Here is an 11,908-nt window from a genome sequence, read left to right as displayed (position 1 = left end):
TATTCCACAACATGGTCTTGGAACAACAGCGACAAAAAGAAACAAATGGAAAAGCCTCCTGCAGATTCTTGATGCTATACTGCTAACTATATGACAGTATTGAGTGAAGTTCAAGTGTGTATTTGTGTGTGTGTGTGTGTGTGTGTGTGTGTGTGTGTACTCTTTATGTGAATAAGCCTATAGGCTCTTTGGCGGAAAGATGTTCTATAAATCAAATAAGAAATAATAAATGACAATAAGCCACTTTGCAGCAAGCTATAAATAAGATTGGAGATTCCGACAGGATACCTAGACTTTATGTCCTATAAAACAACCATATGAGAGGTATAGCAGAATGACAATCAAGTATGTCAGTAAACAAAGAGCTCTTTGTCCTACCCTTCTTAGACAAATATGTTTATCAAACCTGTTAGTATTTGAACATGGCCTATAAAGCTTCTTGTAGTTTAATTTTCTTTTAGCTTAACATTCTCAGAAATGCAACAGAAGTAAAACATAATTAGTTGACAGTGACGTGAGGTCAATATAACTTTAATCTGGTAGATATTGTTGACTAAGTAAATGCCACCTCAAGAGTAAAACATGTGTACAATCTCTTCTTTCTGTTTTGAGAGGGCTTCTATACATAAGGTGTTTGAGACATTCAGAGAATAATATGGTAAACAGAAGAGAGATGGGGTACATCTAATAGCTCACGCATATCTGATATTAAATCAGTGACTCAATTTCATGTCTTGAAAATAAACATCCCTTTAGATCCTTTATTTTAAGAGTCTACGAAAAGTTAAAAATTACTCGATCTATCAAACTACAACTGGTAATTGAGTAGAACATCAAAGGAGGCATTTCTCATGGCAATGGGGAATAAAGGTGGGGTGTGCACAGGGCAGGACATGAATGAACCCACATGGATGTCATCCCCCTAGCCCGTCAGCTCTCCCAGCCTGTGTGGTACAGAGTCAACCCGAGGCAAGTCCAAAGTTCCCAGCGGGACAGAAGATCTACAGGGGTAGGTTGGTAGGGAGGGCTAGGACACAAGGAATGGTCAGGGTTTCCTGTTGGAAGCTCAGAGACGCAGCTCCCTGATCCCTGCACAAGTCCATTTGGGCAGCCTGCTGGGCAGTTGCTGGACTTCTATGCTGTAATCACTAAATACCGCACAGCCCCAGTAATCCCTGCCCATAGGATGGATTGTAAGAGAAAGCATCTGGCATTCAGAAATGGAAGGACTGGGCTGCAAATAAACCTTATTTTCTTTTTACTGTATTCACTTGAGTTTCTGGTGTCCAGTCCTGTCTGCATATCATTAACATTTTCTACAAACACAACAACCATCACCATCAACTCACTCTTCGGGTGAAATGTAAATTGAGTTGAATAAATGATTAGCTGTCTGTGCAAAACTGAATGCTCGTCTATGCTCTCCTTCTGGTGTGTTTATGCCCTATAGCTAAAGATAAGAATCATAATGTTGAGCAATAGAAATGAGTTACAAAAAACATTCTCTATGATACCATTTATACACATTTTTAAAGCACAAAGATATAACAGTGTAGGGATTCATTGAAAGGCACTGATATAGAGAAACATTCTTAGAAATGTCACACATGAATTTCAGGAAAGAGACTTGAGAAAAATATGGCACATGGGTAGTAGCTATTAAACTATGGGGGCAGGTACATAGATATCATATTATTTTCTATACTTTTTGGTATATTTGAGAAGTTTTATAATTGAAAGTCATAATACCAAAAATAAGACTCTGTGTTAGACATACTCTACTCTCTAGCTGTATTGAACTGCTTGTAGTTCTCAAATGCCATAATTATCCTTACTTCCACACCTATCACAGTTGACTTTTCACCAGGCTTCAGATGGTCAGATTATTTCTAAAGCCACCTAACTGAGATCAAAACAAAACAAGAAAACTTGATTCAAAGCCGATCTAAGGAGACCAAACTGGAAAGTCTCATTTTTACTCATTTCTCGCTATTTTTGTGTACTCAATATGAATTATGGATTTTTTTAACCCTCCTATTGCTTGTGTGTATGTGTGTGTGTGTGTGTTTTCTGTGTGTGCATTTGCATGGGGAAGGGTTAGTGGTGGTAATGCTATTCATTTCTGTCAAGGGAACTTTTAACCACCACAGAAACTAAATGCAGATTTCTTAAATATTGCAAAGGATTATAATCCACCTTTTAGCATTTTAGGTTTTGTTACCATGGAAATGGTATGTCCAAATTTCAGCGGCCTGATTTATTTTCCCAAAGAGTAGATGGATGATGGGGGAAAAGTACTTTTATTTTAAACTAATTGAGTGACCCATTTCCCTGCCCTTACCCTGAGGCATAACACTGAAAATATCTTGGAAGTAAGTTGAATACAAGAATTAACCCTCACCTACCAAGTACTTGTTATGTATGCATATACGCATATACTTACATATGTGTACATAAACTTATTGTCTGGGGTTATTGCTGGAAAAGAGCTCTGTTAGTTGACAAGCTCTGTGTTTATAAACTCAGAGTGGATATTGATCACTGCTTATGATACATTGTTTTTCCAAGATGGCATGCAATAAGATATCCCATCGCTCGTACTCTCTTAAAATGTAATGCTAATACTCCTTTCATTGAGAATGGGATCTATATTTCCTCCTCTTGAATCTAAGATTGCAGAAATACTATGTGACAGAAATACTATATGACTTCCAAGTCTATGTCATAAGAGGTGATACAGTTTCTGCCTGGTCCTTTTGGGATGATTGCTCTTGTACCCAATCTTCATGCTATGAGGAAGCAGACAGACCACATGGAGAGTCCATGTGTACAAGTTCTAGCCAATAATCCTACCTAAAAGTGAGGAGCTTCTCAATGACTTCACCTCCTAGTTTTTGACCTACCCCAGGTGATGCCCGATGGAGCAGAGATTGGTTGTTCCTGCTAAACTCTGCCCAAATTGTAGATTTATGAACAAAAGAGAAATACATAGCCAGAAATCTGATATTCTGGTTTCTTCCTATTGCCAATTGTTTGGATTCTTGCTTTTCTAGCTGCGTAGTACTGGATCTCTCTTGAAAGGCTCAGACCAAATGGATCAAGATCAAGTAGAAGCCACAATGGGGTAACAAGAAGAATATAGAAAGTCTAACTGGTACATGGCTGAGAGGTTGGAAATCTGACTTGCACAAAGGGGAATGAGCTGGGTGATCCATTCTAGCCCCAGATAAATTACCTGAGAATATAGAAGAATGCCTCACTATTGAGTATTGAGGCTCAGGAGCATATTTTCAATCTGTCTTTTATGTTGGGCAATAGAACAATTTTGTAAAACAGTTGTTCTTGAGAGACTATATTTATTCATCTATTTAAGAGATATTAGCTGAGCACCTCCAATTTCTTGGGGCTCACCCATGTGCCATTTTCTCACGAGAAAACTTGAATCCAGGTGCTTTTTTTGTCAAGGTCAAATAATTAGTGGCAAAATCTAAGGCATCTTAACTTGACATCCAATGTTCTTTCTGTGGTATCACCCCGATGGAGATACACAGGACTGAGTTTCTAGGCCTGTCACTAGCTCTGTGACATTGGACAAGCTATTATCTCTCTGGGACCCGGCTTTCACGTCTTATGAAGAAAGAATTGAACTAAATAACATCTATAGTTTCTTTCTTTCTTTCAAAAGTTTTTTTTTTAATGTTTATTTATTTTGCATGAGAGAGAGGGAGAGAGAGTGTGAGAGAGAGAGAGAGCGGGGGAGAGTCAGAGAGGGAGGGAGAGAGAAATCCCAAGCAGACTCCATGGCACTGTCAGTGCACAGTCAGTCACGGGCTCAAACTCTCAACCGCGAGATCATGACCTGAGCCAAAAGCAAGAGTCGGACACTTAACTAACTTAGCCACCCAGGCACCCCTCTTTTTTTCTTTTTAATATCTCATTCATAGCCTATCCCTGTGGTAATTTTGTACTATGTCAATTTAGCTAAGCTGGAATAACGCTTCTCTGAATGGTTCGATGTTCGCGTTGGCCACAGAGAAATTTCCATGAGATTTTGAGGGCAGAAGTGGAGCTGCAGCCATGGTACTAGGCGGGTAGCTGGAGGACTCCAGGCAGGTGGGGTGCACTGCTGCTCATCAGCTGGTGTTGGGTAGCAGCTGGGCTCACAGCTTCTTCAGCTCCTGCTCTTTCTCCCAACTCAGGTTCTCTTGGTCTAGGCCAGGCACGCATGTAACTCTGCTTCAAGGGCACCAGCTCCTTCTGTAGGGCTTTGCAGCTTTGGCGTTCCATCCAGGGAGACAGATGCATGTGGCAGATTGTGTGGTTCCAGTTTGCTCGTATGGTTTCTACTTTGACCTTGTTCTTCCTCACTTTGCATCCAGCTTTCCTGTTCATCACTTTTTTTTTTAACATTTATTTTTGAGAGACAGAAGGAGAACATGAGCAGTGGAGGGGCAGAGAGAGAAGCAGACACAGAATCCAAAGCAGGCTCCAGGCTCTGAGCTGTCAGCACAGAGCCCGACGCAGGGCTGAACCTCATGAATCATGAGATCATGACCTGAGCTGAAGTTGGACAGTTAACAGACTGAGCGACCCAGGTGCCCCTCCTCTTCATCACTTTTGACCTGTCTCTTTACCACCTGCCCTGCTGACACACTCCAGGCCTGGTCAGATGCAGAGGCAATAGCCTTCCACAGACTCCTTTCACCAGCTCCTCTCATGGGTACTGGGTAAGGGCTTTGCTCTGCTCAGTCAACTATCCCCTTGAAATTTACACCCACAATTGTATAAGATCTAATCCCTATAATAAATCCTGTATTCCGTATCACTCATAAAGTTCTGCTTCTCCAATTAAACCCCAACTGATGTAATCTTTAATAACATTTCGTTGAATAACATGTACAGGAACACAATGAAGGGCAAAAAAATAAATAGTGTTCCTTTTTGGAGGTGTATAACCTGTCAAGGCTACTCAAATTCTAATTACTTCCCTCTAGATGAACTCTGATCGGTTCTAGTCCACCTTCCTGGTGAGCTTACTAAAATGTACCTAGACACTTTTGTAGTTAAAGCAACTCTGTGTACTTGAAATGACTCACACATTTTTTGTTCTCTTATGAACAAGTTGTCAGGAAACTCAGATGGGTCCTCAGGCTACAACATAATTGTAAATAATACATGGGGCAACATTTATATTTTTAGGAATTAACAACTTAATGTAGTCCTCATTCTGCCTTAAACCAGAATCCTATGACAAGTTGGTGGTGCTCAGTTTTGTATTACCTGTGCATAGTGTATGTCCTGATGCATAATAGGAATTTTGTAAATATTTGCAGAGTACATGTTTAGGCAAATAGACCTGACTAAAATTAAGCACATGGCAGATATTTTTCGAGGGTTTTTAGTTCCAGAACCAAAAAAATAACTTTTTTTGAGAGACAGACTTTCCTTTGTGTTTGCCAGAAGACCAGAGAACAGAATTATAGAGAAGCCTGAGTGCTTTTGCAAAGAAGAAAGGAGCTATATAAAGGGTACAAGGCATTTGTCACCAACTGTCATCTTATCCAATGATACTATGCTGAGCGCAATGCCTTTTGAACTCAGTGCTGATGTTTGTTAGTTTCAGAATAGAAACAATGATGATGTCTGTAAATTGCAGCATATTAAAAATTAGAAGGGCTTTTTTTTTTTAAGTGAAAAGACAATACCAGGTGTTGGCAGAAATGTGAATTAACAAGTACTTTTCTGTACTGCTTTTGGGAGTAAAAATTGGTGCAACCACTTTGGAAAATTATTTGGCAGTATCCACTAAATTAGCTGAATTTGTGCTATCCCATTTTACCACCCAATTTTACTCTTAGGTAAACATCCAGAAGAATATCTATATATCTTCACAAAAGGACACATATCACAATATTTGTAGCAGCACTAGTTGTATCTTCAAACTCGAAGCTACTTAAATGCCTAAAATGGTAGAATGGATAAATAGTTGTGATCCACCCATGCAGTGGGATATTAGAAAGGAATGAGAATGGGAAGTTTTCAAATACACAAAATCTTATAAACAAACAGAATATTGAGTAAAATAATCCAGAAAGAAAGGGGACACACTGGATGATTCTAGTTCTATAAAGTTCAAAAATGTTAGAGAAATCGTCAAAATCATACATGGTGTTAGAAGTTACTATAGCAATTACTCTGGGGAGGAGGTTGGTGAAAACAGACCAAGGGGAGTACCTGGGATGCTGGGTTTTTGATCTGGGTGCTGGTTCCATGGATGTATTCGGTTTGTGGAAATTCATCAAGCAGCGCACTTAGGATCTGTGTACTTTTCTGTATGTTCTACTTCAATAAGAATCTTTTTAAAGGTTGAAAGTTTTCTGTTACAGTTGTCTTGGTCAACAATCAAAAATCTATTTTCATTGACTTTGAGGTCAAAAAAGTCCTTTAAAACTGACCTTCTAAAGGCAATCTCTCTCTATATTTCCACCGATGCCAACTGTAGTTCACCCATCAAGGCGTCTAGGAGTAAAGATGTATTTCTTACACCAAGATAGCCATTAATCCACAGTGGGGGGTTTTATGCCCCATAAACATGATAACATGAGTTCTATTAAATTTTTTCAGCATCATATCCACTGCCCCTGAAGAGGGTTACACAGTGAACAGGTTTGGAGTATCTACAGCTGACCTCCATTTTTCATGGCTACCAGTCTTAGGGCAGCTGACACAGCCAAGATTATCCTGTGTTCAGTGAGACTGGGAGAATGAATGGAGTCTGATGAATGTAATTTTCTTCCCCAGTGACAAATGACAAACATTTAAATATTTGGTGTACATGCAAATACCACTTTAACTAAGAACTGATGGACGGTTATCCAGTGTAAATGCAGCCTGATGGGCAATGGGGGTGAAGTCTCAGCCTTCCTGAAAGATAATCTAGCAGCCTCACCATGCACTAGCTTGGATATTGGGGTATCTTCACCAAATAGTGGCTGCTGCTAACAAGTGAATGAAATTTCAGGGATTAAGCATCAAAGTTGTAGAAGGACAGGTTTTGAGGGAGGTAGAAGACCAGGACGACTGGAGCATGCTTGGTGCTATGAGTAAATCGAGGTTAAATGGAGTAACAAAGGGACAAGGTCACTACAGATTAAGTAAAGAACAAAAACAAGAAGTTGGGATGTCTGGGTGCTGGCAGCCCCTCCTACAACAGGTGGAATAAAGGAGACCAACCGGTCCTTCTCCCAGTGTATTAGTTCTCTGTTGCTGCATAACAAATCTCTACAACCTTAGCGTCTGAAAGCAACAAATTTCATTGTCTCATGGCTTCTGCAGGTAGGTCAAAAGTCTGGGCCCAATGGTGTTGGGTCCTCTGCTCAGGGTCTCAAAAGCTATAATCAAGGTGTTAGCTGCACTGTACTTCTTACCTGAGGCTGGGGCCTCCTTGCAAGCTCATTCAGGTTGCTAGAAGAATTTACTTATGTTGGTAGGACTGAGGTCCCTGTTTTCTTTCTAGTTGTCAACCAGGGACAGACTGTAGCTTCTACAGGCCACCACCAGGGGGCCCTGAAAGGCAGTTGAGGACCTGGATGCTTTCTTCAGGCCAGCAACAGTGTGTCTCTGAGAGTTTCTCCATCTCCAGACTCTGAAGTCTTTTAGAGTCCACCTAATTAGGTAAGCCAACCAGGTCATTTTCCCTTGTAATCAACACAACTGATTAAATGCCTTGATTACATCTACAAAAATCTCTTTGACTTAATCCAGGGAATAACTACCCCATCTATTCACAGGGGTAGTCAAGGGGAGAAGAGTGGACAAGGTTTGCACACAAAGGAGTAGCCATCGGGGACATATGTGAGGCTTCTTCCTCTCACACCCAATCACCTCCATGTAACTAGATGCCTATGTTCCAATCTGGACATGACTTTGAGCAGGCCACTTAACCTTTCTAAGCTTCAATCTCCTTATCTCTAAAATGGAAATGTTGACCTTGAGGAGGTTGGTATATTAGTTTTCCACTGCTGCATAACAAATTACCACAAATTCTGTGGCCTACGGCAACCCCTGCTTATTAGCTTATGGTTCTGTAGGTCAAAGATTTGGTATAACTGGCATGGTGTAACTGGGTTCTCTGAGCAGGGTATCATAAAGGTAAAATCAAGGTGTTAGCTGGACTGAATTCTTGTCTGGAGGCTATGGAGAGAAATCCACTGCCAAGTTCATCCTTGTTTTTGCCAGAAATTCAGTTCCTTGCAGTTGTAGGACTGAGGTTCCCATGTCCTCCTTGGCTGTCGGCTGGGGATCACTCTCAGCTCCTAGAGGCCACCACATTACTTGCCAGACGTCCACCTCCACTTTCAAACCAGCAAAAGTGTATCAAATCCTTCTTGATTTTGAATCTCTGACTTCCTTCATATCTGATCAGATTTAGAGAATTTCTGTAATTAGGTCAGGCCCACCTGGAGTCTCCCTATATTAAGGCCAGCTGTTTGGGGACCTTAATGACATCTGCAAAATCCTTTCACGGCAGTACCTAGGTGGTCGTTTGAGTAACTGGGAGAAGGCATGTACACCAGACATTGGAATCTTGGGAGACTCTTAGAATCCTACCTGCTACAGTTGGCTTTAATGACCACATGAGATATTTGATCTGAAGTGCCTGGCAAAGAGTCTGACATATAGTAAATGTTCCATAAACATTGGTTATTTATTGATAAAGTCCTTATTCATAAGGTACCTGGAATACCTAGCAAACTGCTGGCCTATTGATATAATCACTGTTCACTTGGTGAGCCCTTTATTTCTACCCTGAACTTTTCAAACAGATCAAGGAAAAGTATGAGCCAGATAGGGGAACACTGGAGGCACTTTTTCTGACTGTTATGCTGAAAGCTATTTTATTCCAGTTACAACTTTGCTGGGGAATTCTGTCTTAAAAGAAATATTTACAAAAATGGCCTATATTATATAGAAAAGAGCTAATTTTTTTTTTTGTCTGACCATATCAGCCAGAGAAAGGGAAGAGTTGAGCTGCAGTAATAAAGATTTCACAAGAGCCTATAGAAGTCTATGCCCTGATATTTTAATATCCTTGTCAAATGCCACTGAATATCATTCTTCAGGTTCTTGAAGATATATTAAGCGTGTTCATATTTGTGCCTTCCACCACAGAAGCTAGTTGTTCAATCTCCAAATTACAGAATGGGAAGATTTTGCTCTCATGTTCTCAGAGACTTTTGGATGAGTTGGAGAACATTTATAATCCATAAACACTCAAAGGGCATTTTCGCATTTTGAAATTGCTTCTGCATGCATAAAAGAAATCCTTTATTTTGGGGGGCTTTCTGCAAACTCAGTTCATCTGTCATTACTCTGTGGCAGCACAACTCAGTCTTGTTTTGGTTTGATAAATTGCTCTTTTTGACTTTTCTTCAACTCTACATGAAAAAAAATGTCCATGTGTCTGAAAAACCAGAAGTTATTTTGATTTGAGCTTCGGGCTCATTTGTACAAGTTAATTTCCAAGTTTGCTTCCTATCGATCAACACGGACACCCTCGCAAATGACACATCTGTCATGGTCCTTGAAGCTGCTCCATATGTTTAGCAAAGAAAAGATGCAGGCACACAAGGCTTAAGACCTACAGTTCTAAATGCTAATATAGCAAGCTCCGACTTTGTAACCAAAGAAATGATCTTGGGAGATACTGGGTGGAAATGTCAATGGAAGACAAACAACAGGTTTCTTTTTCATATTGGACAGAGTGCTGTGCTGTGCTGTGCTGCTCAGATCTGCTCCCTCCTTTCAGGACTAGAGCACTCATTCTTCCCATTGTTGGAGGTGCTGGTGGCTGACAGCTCTGAGGAGATACTGACAGAGGACTGTTCTCTGCCAAAGAGAGCACCTCACCTGAGTTGACCCTCTTCCTGAAGTCAGCCTGCATCCAATGACTGACTCATGCGACAGGCCAAAGGCTGAGACCGCTTCCCTCAATTTGATGCAACTCTGAAGTTATGTGCTGAATTGGGCCCCACCCCATCCATGTATTGAAGTCCTAACCCTCAGGACCTCAGAATATGACTGTATTTGGAGTTAGTCTTTAAAGAGGTAATTAAGGTAAAATGACATCATCGGGTGGGATCTAATCCAATAGGACTGGTGTCCTCATAGAAGATGTGATTAGTGGGGCACCCGGGTGGCTCAGTCAGTTAAGCTTCTGACTTTGGCTCAGGTCATGATCTCACAGTTCATGAGGTGGAGCCCCGCACTGCGTCAGGCTCCCTGCTGTCAGCACAGAGCTCGATTCAGATCCTCGGTCCTCCCTGCTTTCTGTCCCTCCCCCACTCATGCTCTGTCTCTCAAAAATGAATAAATATTTTTTAAAAATATGTTATTAGGACACCAATACATATAGAGGGAAGAAAATGTGAGGACACAGGTACAAGATGGCCATCTATAAGCCAAGGAGAAATTGACCCTGCTAACACTTTGATCTCAGACTTCTAGCCCCCAGAAGTATAAGAAAATAAATTTCTGTTGTTGAGGCTACCCCATCTGTGAAACTTTTTCATGGCAACCCAGCAGATAAATACATCTTCTCAGCATCAGAGCTCCTGATGGGTTCAACTTCTCCCTCTCCTCAATCCTGTTTCCCTCATTCCATCCTTCTCCTTGCCAGGTATTGATTCAAAGCATGAGCTAATAAACCTCTGGCTTGCAAATCCTTCTCAGTCTGCTTCCCAGAAAACTTGACCTATGACCTCTATTTTTGGCAATCTGAATGATTTTCTTTTCATGCCCACTTTGTACATCATTTTCAGTGATGCAAATGACAGTCACACATGAAGGCTAAGGTCTGCCCAACAGCTAAATCTGCTATCAGCTTCTTGTGGAGAAGCCACCATATTCTGTGCTTGGGCTGATCAATGGTTAAGAGGCCAGGATTGGTTTCAAAAGAGCATTCAAAGTCAATATAAATGATACATGTGTCCTAAATAAAGTGACAGCATATTTGTTGAGATTGGGATTCCATTTGCCACTCACTCCTGGGAAATGAGTCTCTCAAAGCTCTTTGTGCCCTCTATTCTGAGGACTGGAAACTCGGCCCAAGGGCCCATTGCAACTGTGCAATGAAAGCCACAATTCAGGGTAAGGTCTGTCTCAATGTGGCTGAAGTCTCTCAGAGCTGAGACACATTTCTGTAGATGTATTTCTTGTTTCTGATGCTAGATGTATCTTTTTATACAAGAGTAATCAATTTCTGGGAAACCTGGGTAGCTCAGTTGGTTAAGTGTCCGACTCTTGATTTTGGCTCAGGTCACGATCTCACGGTTCCTAAGTTCAAGCCCGGTGTTGGGCTCTGTGCTGACAGCGTAGAGCCTGCTTGGGATTCTCTCTTCCCCTTTCTTGCTGTGCCTCTCCTGCTTGTGCTCTCTTGCTCTCTCAAAATAAATAAATAAACATTAAAAAAAGAGTAATCAATTTCCTTATATGTAAGACGTGGGCTACTGAGAGGGATTTTAACAAATCCATAAAAGAGAAAGTGAGTCCATGTGGTCTAGAGAGGTGTTATTGACATGCACTACGATGCTCTGTCCTTATTCTCTCAGGAGGTCTTAGTAGTGCAAGCCACAGAACACCCAAGCATCTGCGTTTCTGTGCCTAATGGTTTTCTTAATGCTTGGAGAAATAATGCTTGGTTTCTGAGGGTGGTGGCTGGATTACATGCCCTATGTTCACCTTCTCTACCCCTCCTTCTCCCACAAAAAATCTACCTGCACTAATTCTTATCTCAGGGTCTGGTTTTGGGAGAACCCAAATCAAGAAGAAAAGAGGAAGCAAATTGGTCAAATATCAACTTATCCTCTCAGTATCCGGCCTATCGAAGGTTAATTTAATATAATTCAGC

The sequence above is a fragment of the Lynx canadensis genome, chromosome A3 (genome assembly GCF_007474595.2).
Source record: "Lynx canadensis isolate LIC74 chromosome A3, mLynCan4.pri.v2, whole genome shotgun sequence".
NCBI lineage: Eukaryota > Metazoa > Chordata > Mammalia > Carnivora > Felidae > Lynx > Lynx canadensis.
The sequence above is the reverse complement of the archived record's forward strand: the minus strand, read 5'-3'. Positions refer to the sequence as shown.